Below are 15821 nucleotides of genomic sequence, written 5' to 3' on the forward strand. Positions count from 1 at the left end.
ATGTTCCTGTGATTTTGTAGTGAAGTGCACAGTGATGAGCAGAGCACAATGCAGGTTCTCTATTCCAGTTACTCAACTCTGCTATTGTAGCAAGAAGATAGCCATAGACAATATGTAAACAAATGAATGTTGATGTGATCTCAGTTTATTTGTGAACACTTAAATTTGAATTTTGTAAAATTTTCATGTGTCAAGAAATGTTATTGTTGTTGTTAGTATTCAACCATTTAAAAATGTTAAAACATTCTTAGCTCATGGACTATAGAAAAATAAGTAGTGGGCTTCACTTGCCCACAGGCTATAGTTTGTTGATCCCTGATCTATACCACTGTGCTTAATATAGGCCTATCCACAGAGTAGGCAATCAAGAAATATTAGCTGTTTCTGAAAATGACACAATGATGTATTTATTTAACACAGTTTCTGTAAATAGAAGTATATCCTCTAAATCTATGTATCAGTAAAAAAAAGTCTACTGTTTATTAAAGAAGAAATATAAGTATGCTCTGAAGTATTTATTAGTAAACAGAAGCCAACTACCTACTGGGGACTAGTGAAGTCAATTAAAACTAAAGTAATTTGGGCTTATCATCTTCATCCACATCTACCTGTTTGGTTAGGATTGTACTGGTATGATGCTGGGTTGTTTGAAAATGTATAATACCAATGTTTTCACTGGTTGTGTATCTAAATTTTAAAAATAATGTTTTTGATTTTTGCCTCTGAAAGAACTCATGAAATAACAACTGCCACAATTTAAATTCAGATATGTTTTACTTTATTTGACTGTTTTTCTTATTTTAGATTTGCATCATTGGAAAGCAGCATAAGGTAAATAATTTATTTCTATACATTGACACATTGAGTTCTGTTGAGACAAGCAGGAATTTCATTTTGCCCTAAAAACCAATTGGGAATATACAGGCAGCTTGGAACATTTCTATTTTGGTACCTGTGGAAAATGAATCCTTACTCAATAAATTAGCCCCATGGAAGTGAACATGAGGGGGTTACTTATAACATTCCCAGATTGTAACTCTTTATTATCTACCTACAATGAATCAGAGGTTGAAATATTCTAAAAATGTATAGAAAAAAACCAGCAGAACATGTGCCTAATTCACTTTATGTATATCCATATTTATTTAGTATATATTTAAACTCCTTTCTTTCTTTGATCATCTAATTTTTTGCTAACTGACATTAACTAAAATATTAGAGACTGAATTAATGTTGACTCTCCAAAGACCACCAGAAACTGGTGCTCAAGAAAAACTCATTTTATACAATCTACTGCATAAGAGAGTACACCAACTTGACAGTCTCATTGATATCTCAAAAGGGGGTAGTCAGGGGAAGTTATTTATGGAGATTTCGGATCTGGGCTAAGGGTTTTTAAGCAGGTCTTGGAAGGTAGGGAAATTATTGGATTGGGCAAAGTTTATGATATAACTACTTTGAAGTTATGAGCAATTACTACTCAATGCAAGTAGTAATGAGGAAAGTCTGATATTTGATAAATATGTTGATACTTAGTGTATTAGTTTTCTACTGGTGCACAATAAATCACCACAGTCTTAGTAGCTTAAAACAACATTTATTATCTCACAATTTCTTTGGGTGAGGGCACAGCTTAGCTGGGTTCTCTGTCCAAGTTCTCTTAAGTTTGCCATCTAGAAATCAGCCAGACTGAATTCCTTTTTCAAGCTGGGCCTTGTATCCTCTTCCAAGCACACTAGGTTGTTGGCAGAATTCAGTTCCTTGTGGTTGTAGGACTGAGTTTCCTGCTTTCTTACTGCCTGTTAGCTAGGACCACTCTCAGCTCCTAGAGGCCTTCACTCTCTCTTGCCATGTGGCCTTCTTATAGGCCATCTCTGGAAATGGTAGCTTACTTTTTCAAAGAAAGCAAGAGAGTCTCTGATTTCAGGAGGGTCCCAGGGCCTCTTTTAAAAGGCTCCTTGATTAGGTCAAGTCCACCCAGGAAAACCTCCCTTTTAATTATCTCAAAGTCAACTGATTCAGGACCTTCATTACATTTGCAAAATACCTTCACTTTTTGCCATATAAAATAACACAATTACAGCAGTAAAATGCCACCACCTTTGCCATATTCTATTGCCTAGAAGCAATTTATAAATACTGCCACACTAAGGGGAGGGGATTATGCAATGACATAGGTCATTGTGGATCATATTAGAATTCTGCCAACTAAAGTTAGTTGTTCTTATCTTCCAGAAGCAAATACTTGTTGGAACAAGTAGCTCAATTTATTTTTTTTCCCAGTCCCTGTGCTGTTTAATACAGAAAGAGGAAAGCATGCTTCTTCCAGAATTGTTTCACCCAGGCACAAGAATGTATGTTCGTTTCAAATGTCAGAGGCTTAACATGCCCTACTTTTTCAGTTAAATTCTCTCAAAGAAATTAGTCAGGGTCTCCATTTTTCTATAGTTCCTATTACACAAAATACAATATAATATACCTGTGACTAATATTTAGTGTTGTATATTGGTTTGAATCATATAAACCTATTTATATCTAACCACTTTGCTTTCCATCTAATACTGTAAAAGTTTACTGGTAAAGAAAAATCTGCCTTCACCTTAAAAATCACTTTGACACTAAGTAGTGACTTGTGTATATAATGTGTGCTTGCTTGTCTATGGGTTAATTTTTAATCTTCCAACATAGATTGGAAGATCAAAATTAATCAATAAGAAGTCTTTCTTTTCAGCACACTCTATTTCTCTGTTGCTCATTTGATGCAACTTACTATCCTTCCACTCTAACATCTTTCCATTGTGTCTCTCATATTTCTTATTCTTACTTGCACTTTGGTCTTCTTAGATTCAACAGTCTATTATTAAAACCATTCCCTTGTCCCTCTATCCCTTTAAACCCCAATCTTAGCATTATATAAAAGTCAACCTACTTCATACCTCTCTCTTCACAGTTGAATACAGTTGGAGAAAGCACACAGTCACACTGACACATCTCATTTTAAATCCACGACCACTAAACTGAAGGGACCCTTTCTTTGGTCATTTCCTTCTAACACTTTTTTGAACAAATCTTTAAAAACAACCAAATCTGCTTTCCCACCCCTCTTCACTCTCAGTTGGTAACCTTGCTTTCTACTTCACTGAGAAAAGCAGTGAAAACATTCACATGTTCCTTCTACCACATCTATAAAACTAAGTTCATGAGTTGTAATGAGCTCTGCCATCATTACTAATATGTACAAACTCTCTGTGTCTCTATCCAAGGCCAAACCCTCCACTGCCCCATTGCCAACTCAAGAACATTACTCTAGCAATTTTCCTTTTTTTCACATTAGAGGATGCCTTTTTTTCTCTTAGTCAATCATTCCTATCAACACATAAGGACTTCTATCTAAAAACGTAGTTTCTCATATTTAAAAAAAAAATGATTTTTAAAACATTCTCATTCCCCTCTAGCTAATGGCCCATTTTTATACATCACTTTATAGAAATTTGAAATTTTTTATATACTAACTGTCTCAAAGTCTTCTATTCCAATCCTCACTCCTACCCATTGCAGTTAGGCTTTACTTCCTATCAATCTACTAAAGCAGTTACTAAATGATTGTCTCTCAGGTTCACCCTTCTGTATTCAACTTTGTAGATTCAACTTTGTATGTTGGTGCTGGGACTCTGCAAACTACATTTCTGCTTTGCCTGCTGACTATAGGATTTGTCAGTATGTGTCACTAGTGATAGACTACAAGGCTGGAGGAAGAAGAAATGACTTGCTCTTCTTGTTTGCTATCATGGGTTTCCTATCTGCTTCCTTTTTTTTCTAGTGTATCATTCAAGCAATGATTCTTCACTTTGGCAGCAGCAGTTCCTTACTGTAACAGCAGTTAACTTACTTTGCATTGTTTTCAACTCTTAAAACTAGCTTCCTCTTGCCACCACCCAGAAGCTTCAGCACTAGCCAGCTAGATTCTCCTTCTCAGAGTCAGGGCCAAGTCTAGGGTGAGGTCAGCAAGGAGCTAAAACACAAATTTTTAGGAAGAACTCCCTCTTAAGTTGTGTACTTGCCATTCAGGGACATGGCCTTGACTGCAGTAGACCTGCCAGGGCTGGACAGTCAACATTCTCTGTGGGTAGGCCACTTTGAGAAGTAAGTCCTAGGCGTGATTTTGAGCTTTTTGCCCTCCAGCTGCAAGAAATCACAGTTGCTTTAAATGCTGTTGAGCAAGCCCTTCCACATCACACCTTGCCTCATTGTCTTTTCCAGTTGCATAAATGGCACTCGGCAACAGCCATTTGATTTCTCCATCCTTATAAATGCTGCCTATTCTGAATTCTCAAAATCCTGAGATACTGTGCCAGCAACTTCATTCCCTTCCTTTGATATCCCATCCCAGTGAATGTTGTTACTGCACCTTGATAGCATGCCAGAGTTATCATTTTTCCCCTGCTGCTAATGACAAGGGCTCCCAAAGTCAGCAGCTGGCTAGTGGTCCAACTTCAAAATCCATTTTAGAATCAGATTACTTAGACCACACCCAGCATCAACTAAGATCAGATTTCATTAGAAACACTCTGAGATGGAAATTTGCATGCAGGACAGAAATTTGGGGAGCACCCTACGGAATCAACATTAGTGAAGGGATAAAGAAAGTAGGATTGGTTAGAGGGAGGAACTGAACTTTAACAGCCACAACAGAGCCTTGGTTGATCCATAGAGAGCACTGAAATTGGAAGGGTTGTTTCATGGTGTCACACATTGAGCCAAGGGGGCTGGGCCTCTACAAGCAGTATCTACAGTCCTTGATACTGGTTGCCACCTCTGAGAGGCCAGGACTTTGGCAAGGCAGCCCTCTTTGGCTGAGGGCAATTCCAAACAAGGGATTCAGCTCAGACACATCAGCAGTCAAATCTCCCAGCAGCAGGGGATTGAGTGCCTCAGTTCTGAAGGGGAGATCCAGTCAGCTTACCACAGCATCTGCTGCAATTATTAAATATTATATATAATAAATCATTTTTATTTTATAAAGATTTTAGAATTATTAATGACAATTAAATGTTAATGACTCCATAACTATGACACTGAATTTGTGGAAGTTCATAGCTTCAATGTATGTTTATCAATCCATATAAAAAGTAATCAGCTAATTAATAAATGATGTATTCATACATATAAATATGTATTATTACAAATACATATATGCTAATATTTTAACATATCTCCCTTGGAAATTTTAGTAACTAGGAAAGAGAACCCTTATCAGAATGACTTATCTTTATTTTAAAAATCAATTATGAACAAATATGTAATTGCCACTTCCAACTTTTCTATTTATTTATATTCACTTATTGTCATTTCTTTCTATGACTATGGATGACTAAGAGGTTTTTTCCATCCTGGGTAACCAAATTGAAAATATTCTTAACTAATTTTCATTTGCATGGTAAAAGCATATCACTGAATGACTATTTATTCAGAAATAAATTAACAAAGTAATTAAATAACATAATTAAATCAGCATTGGTATTCAAGAATTCAAAGAGAGATGGCTTACACAAAACAAAGATTTAGAGTTATGAGAAATACATAATCCATAGTATTAATTGACCATAAATGTGATTTTTTGATATTTAACAAGATATTATGATTCTAATATATTCAAAAATATTTACAATAGAGCACATTTTCTATTTAAAAATCCTAGTATCAGCAAGTATAATCATAAAGTAAAAATTTGAATATATAAAGTAGTATAAGTATGCCAATCAGTCTTACTGTGCATTCCCAGGCATTGTTTAAAGGACAATATGCAAATCAGAGAAAAGGCAGGCTTTAGGAATTGCTTTGGCATGATTAACCACAACATTTGCACAATGAATCAAATCATCATGAAACAAGAGAATATATTGTCAATGTCCACCTGCTTTCAAAGTTTTCAAACATTTTGTGGGGGAGTTGAAACATTATGTTTTCAGGAGATAATTGCAGCAAGGAGCTGAAAAAGATAAGTAAGCATTTCTGGTATATGTTTATGTAGTACATAATAATTAATGGAGAAGTGGTAATATAGAAAACTCAAAGTGTTTGTCTCAGATATTTTTGATTAATTGATTTATTCATTCATTCATTCAATAAATATTTCTTGAGTACTTTTCTTCTGCCAGACATTGTCCTAGGCATGAGGGTACAGCAATAAACAAAAGCAGATAAAATCCCTATCTCATATAAAGTTGAGAGACTCAAGATATTACTGCAGTTTTTCTTCATCTTACATCTGGATAGTTTAATAAAAGACTATTATGTTAAAATGAAAAAAACTTAAATGGACTAAGCTTATCCCTAAATGTTCTAAAATTAAAATAAACCATGAAGGAACAGTCCTGGTAATTTCTGTGGATATGTATACGTTCCTGCCGTCTTACCATGCAACTCCACTCAATCTAGTTAATGTCTACACACTGTGTGGCTTTCAGTTCAAAGTTCAACTCACTAACTCCAGACTAGATGAAGTCCCTTTGCAAAGTATTATCGTAGCATTCTGTACTAATCCTGCAGAGCATTGGCAAAGCCTGCATTCATTAACTTGCATTATTATTTAAGTATTATCTGTCTCCCCTAGTGGAATATGGCTCCATGAAGTCTTGGATAGTAAGTGACTTGGTCACTATTTTAATCCAGGGCCTGGAACAGTACTAAACCCATTGTTGGTATTTAACAGATACTTACTGACTGAGTTAAATTTATTAACAAATTCACTAATATTCAGATCTTTAATATCTAATATGAGATGGATCTTGGTAAAGTAAAATTTGAGGAAGATAAATTTTGTCTTCAAGATTCCACATTCTTGCTTATCCTCCTCTTCATGCTTTTTTGAGTTCCAGATACCAAGCCCCATCACTATCATATTTCCTTGGAATTTGATGGACTGTTATTTGACCAAAATATGGTCTTAAAGAAGTTCTTTAAATCATTCAATTAAATTATACATTTATGTGTAAGCTTTAAAGATGACTATTAAAAAGGTCAAAATTTGGTTTACGCAAAAGGAATATATTTCAATTTGCTAAATCATATGCTTACAATTTAGGGGTTAACATTCAGGATTAGAGAGATAAAGGGTTTCATGTTTTTGTTTTATTTTGTAAAAAAGGCGTAAAAAATGCCAACTTTCCTACTATTAAGGCCACCCCTGAAAATGAGGACCTCTCTTTTATTATCTACAGTATCATATGCTTCTTTTCTACTTGCAAATTTCTTTTTCTTTTACCACCTTTAAACATAATTCCTCAAAACATTAATGATCATAAAAATTCTCATAAAATGAGGTAAAAAAAGTTCACTTCTATAACAAGGCTCTTTCCTAAGATATTTCTTTCTTTATTCTTAAAATATTATTATAAAATGAATGTACTTCAGAAGTAACTGTGTTCAGATGGAAAGCAGGATAATAAGGATGGTTAAGTGCAAAGACTTCCTGGTTTCATGTTTTAATTTGACAATTCCTTACTTGTGCTACCTTGATTAACCTGTGTGTCACATATTTTTATTTTTAAAATGGCAAAAATAAGCCCCTATAGTGTTAATATGAAAATTAAATGTTTTATTATACATCAAATAGCTCATTAAAAATCCCAGCATAGAATACCAAAGAGAATAACCAATAAACAGAATAAACTAAGGCCTCATAATTACCATGGAGAGTGAATCAACTAGTTGTGATATTTATGAGGTGCCTATTGTGAGTAGATAATGTATAAAGGAAATTAGAGCTCAGCTAAAGGGAAGTGTCTCTGCATTTGAGAATCTTAATGACAGTAGAAAAAAATCAAAGCTATTATTCAGGTTATAGTCACATGCACAAAAGATATATCAACACAGATATGCAGTAGACATGTTTTTACACTTTACTGAGGTATATAATTTACATATCATAAAATTTATACATTGTAGTGTACAATTCAGTGATTTTTGGTAAATTTAAAGTTGTACAATCATCACCACCAACCAGTTGTAGTATATTTCCATCATTCCAAAAATTTCAGTCAATCCACATTCTGACCCCCCGTGGGAATGGCGAAAATAATCCCCAATAATTTGGTTTCTGTCTCTACAGATTTGCTTTTAATGAAGACATCATATGAATAGAATCATAGTATGCAGCCTATTGGGTCTGACTTCTTTGATGGATGAACATCAAAATATTTTTGATGTTCATCCACGTTATAGCATGTATCAGCATTCTTTTTTTAAAATTAATTTATTTTATGTTTGGCTGTGTTGGGTCTTAGTTGCTACATGCGGGCTTTCTCTAGTTGCAGTGAGCAGGGGCTACTCTTGGTTGCAGTGTGGGCTTCTCATTGTGGTGGCTTCTCTTGTTGCAGAGAACGGGTTCTAGGCTCACGGGTTCAGTAGTTGTGGCTCACAGGCTCTAGAGTGTATGCTCAGTTAGTTGTGGTGCACGGGCTTAGTTGCTCCGCGGCATGTGGGATCTTCCCAGACCAAGACTCGAACCCGTGTCCCCTGAATTGGCAGGCGGATTCTTAACCACTGCACCACCAGGGAATCCCTATATCAGCATTCTTTACACCACAGAAAAGTATTCGAAAGTATGAATACACCATATTTTATTTAACTCAGCAGCTGAAAGATATTTGGATTGTTTCCACTTTGGCTATAATGAATAAGACTGTTACAAGCATTCATATACAAGTCTTTGTGTGGTCATACAACTTTATTTTCCTTTGAAAGACACCTAGGCTTGGCTTTGCTATATTATATGGTATATTTATGTATAGCCTCTTAAAATAATTTCCAAAATGGCTCTAACATTTTATATTCCCACCAATAGTGTATGAAGATTCTGGTTTCTCTGCATCCTGACACTTATTACTACATGACTTTTTAATTATAATCATTTTAGGGGGTATAGAGTGATATTATAGTTTTAATTTTCATTTCCTTAATGACTAATAATGTTGCATGACATTTAACACGCATTATCTTTTCATATATCTTTCTTGGAGAAAGTATGTTAAAGTAATTAGGTTGTTTGTCTTCTTAATATTGAGTTATATGAGTCTTCATATATTCTGGTATAAAACATAAGTTTATGATACATTAATATATGTTGATATATTTTTCAAATATCTCTTCCATCTAAGGTTTGTTTTTCATTTTCTTAATGGTTCCTTTCAAAGTACAATTTTTAAAATTATTGTGAAGCGTAATTTATCACTTTTTTCTTTTATGGATTGTGTTTTTGGTGTCATTTCTAAAAATTGCCTTACCCAAGTTAATGAAGATTTTCTCCTGTATTTTAATCTCAAAGTTTTATAATTTGGCCTCTTAGGATTATAGTGCATTTTGAGTTGTGTTTGGTGTGAGGTAAGCGTCTAAATGCATCTTTCTGCATGCCAACATTTTGTAATCCTAGCATCATTTGTTGAAAAGACTATGCTTTCTCCTATTGAATTGCCTTGGCTCCATTTTTTTTTTTTTTTTTGAAAATCAATTGACCACAGATGTAAGAGTTTATTTCTGAACTCTTAATTATGTTCCTTTGACCTATATCTATACAAAAAATGGTACCACACAGTTTAATTACTGTAGCTTTAAAGTAAGTTTTGAAATAGGAAAGTTTAGATTCCCAACTCTTATTCTTTTTAAAAATTACTTTGACTATTCCGGGTCCTTTGTATTTCCATATAAGTTTTAGGATAGCTTGTCATTTTCTGGAAAAAAAAAAAAAAGCTTGCTGGGATTTTAATTTTCATTATACTGAATCTATAGGTAAATTTGAGGAGAATTACCATGTTACTAATATTGTCTTCCAATTAATAAACCTCGAATTTCTATCCATTTATAAAAGATCTTCTTTAATTTCTCTCAGCAATATTTTATAGTTTGCAATACACAAAGGTTTGCACTTCTTTTGTTAAATTTATTCCCAATTATTTTTTTCACTTTGAATCATTTTGAATGGAATTATTTCCTTAATTTCATTTATGGATTGTTCATTGAATGTATATACATACATAAACAATTCATTTTTATATTGATATCTTATTCTGTGACCTTGCCAGAATTGTCTATTAGTTACTTTGTAATTTTATTCTGAATTACTCAGAATTTTCTATATATAGGATCAAGTCATCTGTACATAAGACAATTTTATTTCTTCCTGTATAACCTAGATTCTTTACATTTCCTTTTTCTTCCTGAGTGCATGGGCAAGAACCTCTTATACACTGTTGAATAGAAATAACAATAGTGAACATGATAATCTTATTCCTGATCTTAGGGAAAGACATTATCTTACAACATTATTTATGTTAGCTATAGATTTCTATAGATGTCCTTTATCAGACTGAGAAATTTTCACTGCATTTACAATTCATTCAAAAATTTTTATCAAGAATAGACATTAGGTTTTGTTAAATTATTTTCTGTATCTAGTAAGATAATCATATTTTTTCCTTTATTCCATTGATATGGGGTAGTGCATTAATTTATTTTTGGATGTTAAACCAACCTTGCATTTCTGGGATAAACCCCTTTTGATCATGCTACATAACTATTTTTATGTTGCTGGATTCAGTTCAATAATATTTTGTTGAAGGTTTTTTTTTTTTTTTTCATCTATATTAATGAAGGATATTGGTTTGTATCTTCTTTCCTTGAGATGTGTTTGTCCAACTTTGGTATCAGGATAATGCTGGTCCATAACTACTAACAGATTGAGTAGTTATGTATTCACTCTCCTCTAACTTCTGAGTTGCCAAAGTATTGCTTTTATTTGTTTATTAAATGCTTGATAGTATTCATCAATAAAAGCATCTGGCCTGTACTTTTGTGTGTGTGGTGATTTTGAATTTCTATTTCAATTCCTTTGTTATAAGTTTACTCCAATTTTCTATTTTTTGAGTCAGTTTTAGTAATTTGAGACTTTCTAGAAATTTATTCACTTCATGTAGGTTTACTAAGAGAAATACAATTTTTTTTTCTAATTTTAATGTTGGCCTGGAAACATCTTAACATTATCACATTGAGACTATTTTTTTTAATTTATTATAACACCCCTGACCTATGCACCTTCCTTGAGCCTAATCATTCAGACCCAGGTGTCATATGTAGGATAAAGAAAGAAGCTCTGGGGCAGAAAGGACAGGGAAGGTAAAGCTCAAATAGAGTATAAGACTTAGAATTTTTTGATACTTATACAAGTTGGTAATTAATGCTATTTTTAGATTTTTGAGGTATTTCTGTAAAAACAGCCAAATTGGACAATATTTCTTGCTTTAAAAGAAAATCTTCAACAATTGGGATGACTAAAGTTAAGTGGAGTTTAGCAAGGAAGGTCATGATGGTAGGTAATAAGAGTCTTAAAAATGATCTGCCTACAAGGGTTAAAGGAAATACTGTGGAAGATTTTTTATGATAAGTGGGCTCTAAAAAGGTTACAGAAATGACTCATGGTTAAAATGAAAAGATAGTATGAAAGTCCACAATTGTAGAACTTCAGCTTTTCATAAGATAGAAGCCTTGGAATTAAAGCAATGATGAATAAGTTCTCAGAAAAGAAGTCTGAGGAAAAGAAAAAAAATAAAATTCAGTCAGGAACTAGCAGGAAATCAACACTATGCTTTCCTTTGTGTCTGTGGCTCTTTTTACTACAACCGAAATTGTATATTGATTAAAGAAAGTAGTGTTTTCTTAAACATTATGAGACAGGAAGGCTAATAAATAGCACCTTTGGGTTGACTAAACTTCTTTTTAGCCTAGTGTGGTCTGCATTGTGTTTGTTTTTTTAATCTTAGAAAGAAAAATTTTTCTGTTTCAAGCCCCTTTTTCCTCTCTCCTAATGTCAGAGATTTGGAGCATAACCCAAGCGTATAAACATGAAACCTTGGTAAGGGTTTGGTTATAAAGTCATTTCTTTGAAATTGCTCTTGTTAATGAAGATGTCACAAAAGAAAAATCAATAGAATTCATTCTTACCTTGTAAATCAGGTGCATAAAAAATAAACCATAAACAATATTAAAAGACAAAAATCAGACTAGAAAATATTTTCAATAAATACTATAAGTATATACACGTAAGTGTTTAGCCCTAATGTATACAGTTATCTTGCAAGTTCAAGAGACATAAATTTCAAATATAAACAAATTTAATTACCAAAACTTAATCAATCAGACAATAACTACTTGAAAAAAGTTTCAATTTCCATAATAACTAAAACAATGCAAGTTAATAATAATTTTACTTATCAAATTGGAACAAACTTTTAAAATATATGACGTGATGGAAAAGACAATGATGTACATTATAGGAATAGGAGGGTTAATTGTGATAACCTTTCTGGAAAACCATATATATATATATATATATATAAAATATAAAGAGTCTTTAAAAATAGAAATAGTCTTATCCTTTGAGCCAGTAATTTCATTTATAATAAATTGGCCTAAATAATTATTAACATACATGCTCAAAATTTATGGACAAAGATTTCCTTCCTGGAGTATTCATAATTTTTTAAAAAATCTAAAAAATTCATATAAATTTTAAAAATAAATTATGGTACTTCCAAATAATTGAATACTATTTTTCAAGAAATAACATGAAATCTACAACAATCATAAATTAATCTTATTATTAAAAAATACATAATATTTAAAGCCATGGGAGGGAATGTAGCAGATGGGAAAACAGTTGAGAATTTGAGAGGGAAGCTTAATGTGCTAGAGACTTTAGAACACAGGATAAAAGGTGTTTGATAGAAGAGGGAAGAAATAAATAGGGTTCCTCCATGATGAGAATCAGAGAAAAGATTAAAGGGGTAACTACAGAAAGCCATTTCACTATTGTCCTAAGACAAGTACAGGTATAATTGAAAGAGAAATTCCCATGCCCTCCTTGGATATAGTATATTTTTTTCTTTTAATAGTGTTTGAGCCAGATGTGAGTTTTAGAATTATGTCCACCAGCACATGGAATCCAACCCTTGAAAAACTTTTTTAATCAGTGATATCCTCTTCTCACTTCACAAGAGTTGTGACTTTCAATGGCTTTCCGTAAGTGCACATGAAAATAAAGAATGATAAAATAGAAATGTAAAATATAAACCAGGAAAATTTTACTAAGGCTTAATAAAACTAATGTAGGGTCCTTCAACAATTTATGTAACACTACATTGTGAAAAGATACAAAATAATCAGCCACGATTTTTATAAAACTTCATAAACAGCAACTCTACAATAAATAATAATTTCACTTTTGACAAGAATGGTGTTTATTTTGATCTAAGATGAATATGAAAATGTTGACTTCCAGTCTTTAAAATAGCAATGACAGTGAGTGAGGAAAAAAGGCTCTGGGTTATCAGGTAAAGCTTTCTATTGATACTATATCTCTACTACTGCAGATGATATTTTTACCAGAGACAATTCATTATTTGGGTTTAAAAAAATAAAATTTTGAGGGTGTCATTTTGTTAGTTATTCACATCTTAATACAAATTAATCTATCCCTCACTTTCTTACTATAGGAGAAACTCGGAAAGGTATGAAAACATAGGACAACTGGAGAAAAGGTCATGGAAAAATATAAAATTGGCAAAACAAAGACAAATACCATCTACTATATGATTTTATTTTAGGCCAAACCTGACCTCTTAAGTCTATTAAATAACACAAATAAAACCCTTTAAAATAATTTCTTTAGAAGACTACTGAATTTGAAGATCTGATGAAATCATTTCAAAACTCTCTTATGCCTAGGGAGTTATAAAAATACCTGCTGAGTCATGGCAATGAGGCATCACCACATGAAGTTTAAAAAGACTGATTCTTTTTATGACAGTCTTTTGAAAAAAATCACAACCTTCAAAAGTGTTTTCATAATGTTGACAGGTGTACTGTGATTACTCATCAGGCCATAAACTTCACATTAAAAGGGTTTTTTCCCCCCCATGGTTAAGAAACCTGGCCATGAACATTTCCATTCCACTTACAAGACAGATGCTAATTATCAGAGATCATTCACTAAGCTTTTAAGAATTCATGACAGTGGAGTGAATAGGAAAGATGTGAATAGGGATATAAAATTCAACTGCTTAAGTTGGTTGGCCGGTCAAATCGATAAAAATAACTGGTTCAAGACACAGCATGATGGCATGGAAAAAGCATGGGCTTTTGGATGAAAGAGTTATGGGTTTGAATCTTCTTTTGTAAAACATTGGTTTTGTAAGTTTAAACAAGTTACTTAACTTGTCTGTGACCCAGTTTTTTCATGCTAACTCAGGATGAAATAAGTACAACTTGTAGTATTCTACTGAAGTATATATGTAAATATGTGTACACACACACACACACACACACACACACACACACACACACACACACACATCTCCATCTCCCAACCTGTCCTCAAAATGGAATGAGGACATTTATTCAATGGTATCCTTTTGGTGTTCTCTGACCTTCTGAGTTCCTTTTTGGAGAGATATATAAACCTGAATGAAAGAGCAAGTCTTCTTTAAAGCTACTACAAAAGCTGTAATCATTTAGAGGTCAGAGAACTTAAACTGAGTGAAAAATGGTGGGCATTTGGGAAGTCAATTCGATAACTGTTCTCCCACTTAAGTAAAACTGATACCTGAACCAGACCTGAAACAGTACCCTGATTAGATGGATAGACAGGTAAATCAGAAGAGAAACTGGCAGTCATGGAAATAGCAGGGTGGAATATACAACAGATTTTAAGGATCAGAAAATTCTTGTAGTGACTTAAGAATATGTTATTTGCCTGGAATCTATGGGAAGGAAAGAAAATTCTAGATAAGGAAATTGCATGAGAACATGGGGACAAATCCTATAGCAAGTGTTATTCAAGCCTGTGAGTGTCTGATTATGTGACTTGAATCTGAGAGAAAAACAGAAAGTCAAGATTTCTAAGCCCATCTCTCAGAGGTCATATGAAACCCACACTTCATCCTTCTGCAGCAATTTCTAAGGTTTCACGAGTCTGCTTCAGTGGAGGACCTCTCATTATAAATTTCTTAATTTCCTAAAAGCTGCCAATACCAGTCGGAATTTTAAAGTCAAAAATTACATTTTGTTAAATCTTTATAAATGTGTGTGGGTGTGAAATTTTTCTATCCTTCTCATTAAAAAAAGACTTGGTCAGAAATTTCAATTCTTCCAAAAGTGAATCATATATGAAGTCAAGGGAAAAAATTAAGTCGTCGTTTTCAAAGATCAATTGAAAAAAAAATCAGGATAAGTCTACTTTTTCCTATGCCTCCATATGGAGCTAATATTAAGTAAAAGGGTTTTCTTTATTTGTCAGTTGATATATCTTTGATTTTCAGTTTTAATAATTATACCTAATTACTAAGAAAATTTATTTAAATGAGGTTGTTGGATAATATAAGAAGCTTTATAACACACATATCACTTTTTTTCGTCATTCTATCCATTCTCAAGAGCTACAGCTATCTAAAGGGGGGAAAATCAAAAGAACACTCAGAAAATATTTGAAATATTCAATTTTTTTCTGGATTTTCAAATACATATTGATTATTAAGCAGAGTACAGTTAAAATTATAATGCCAAATTAAATACATTTTCATTTTCCCTTACAGATGTGGAAAACATAGTCTTTGCTGTTAATTAAATTAGAAAATACTTATTTGAAGATTTAATGCCAAATATATTTAAATAGATTTGAACTTTTTGTCATATTCATGAAGAAAAACTAAGTGCTTAAAATGTAAACATCAAAAATTCACATACTTCATAATCAAAATAGCCAAGGAATAGTG

Source organism: Kogia breviceps, chromosome 4 (assembly GCF_026419965.1).
Source record: "Kogia breviceps isolate mKogBre1 chromosome 4, mKogBre1 haplotype 1, whole genome shotgun sequence".
Lineage (NCBI taxonomy): Eukaryota > Metazoa > Chordata > Mammalia > Artiodactyla > Physeteridae > Kogia > Kogia breviceps.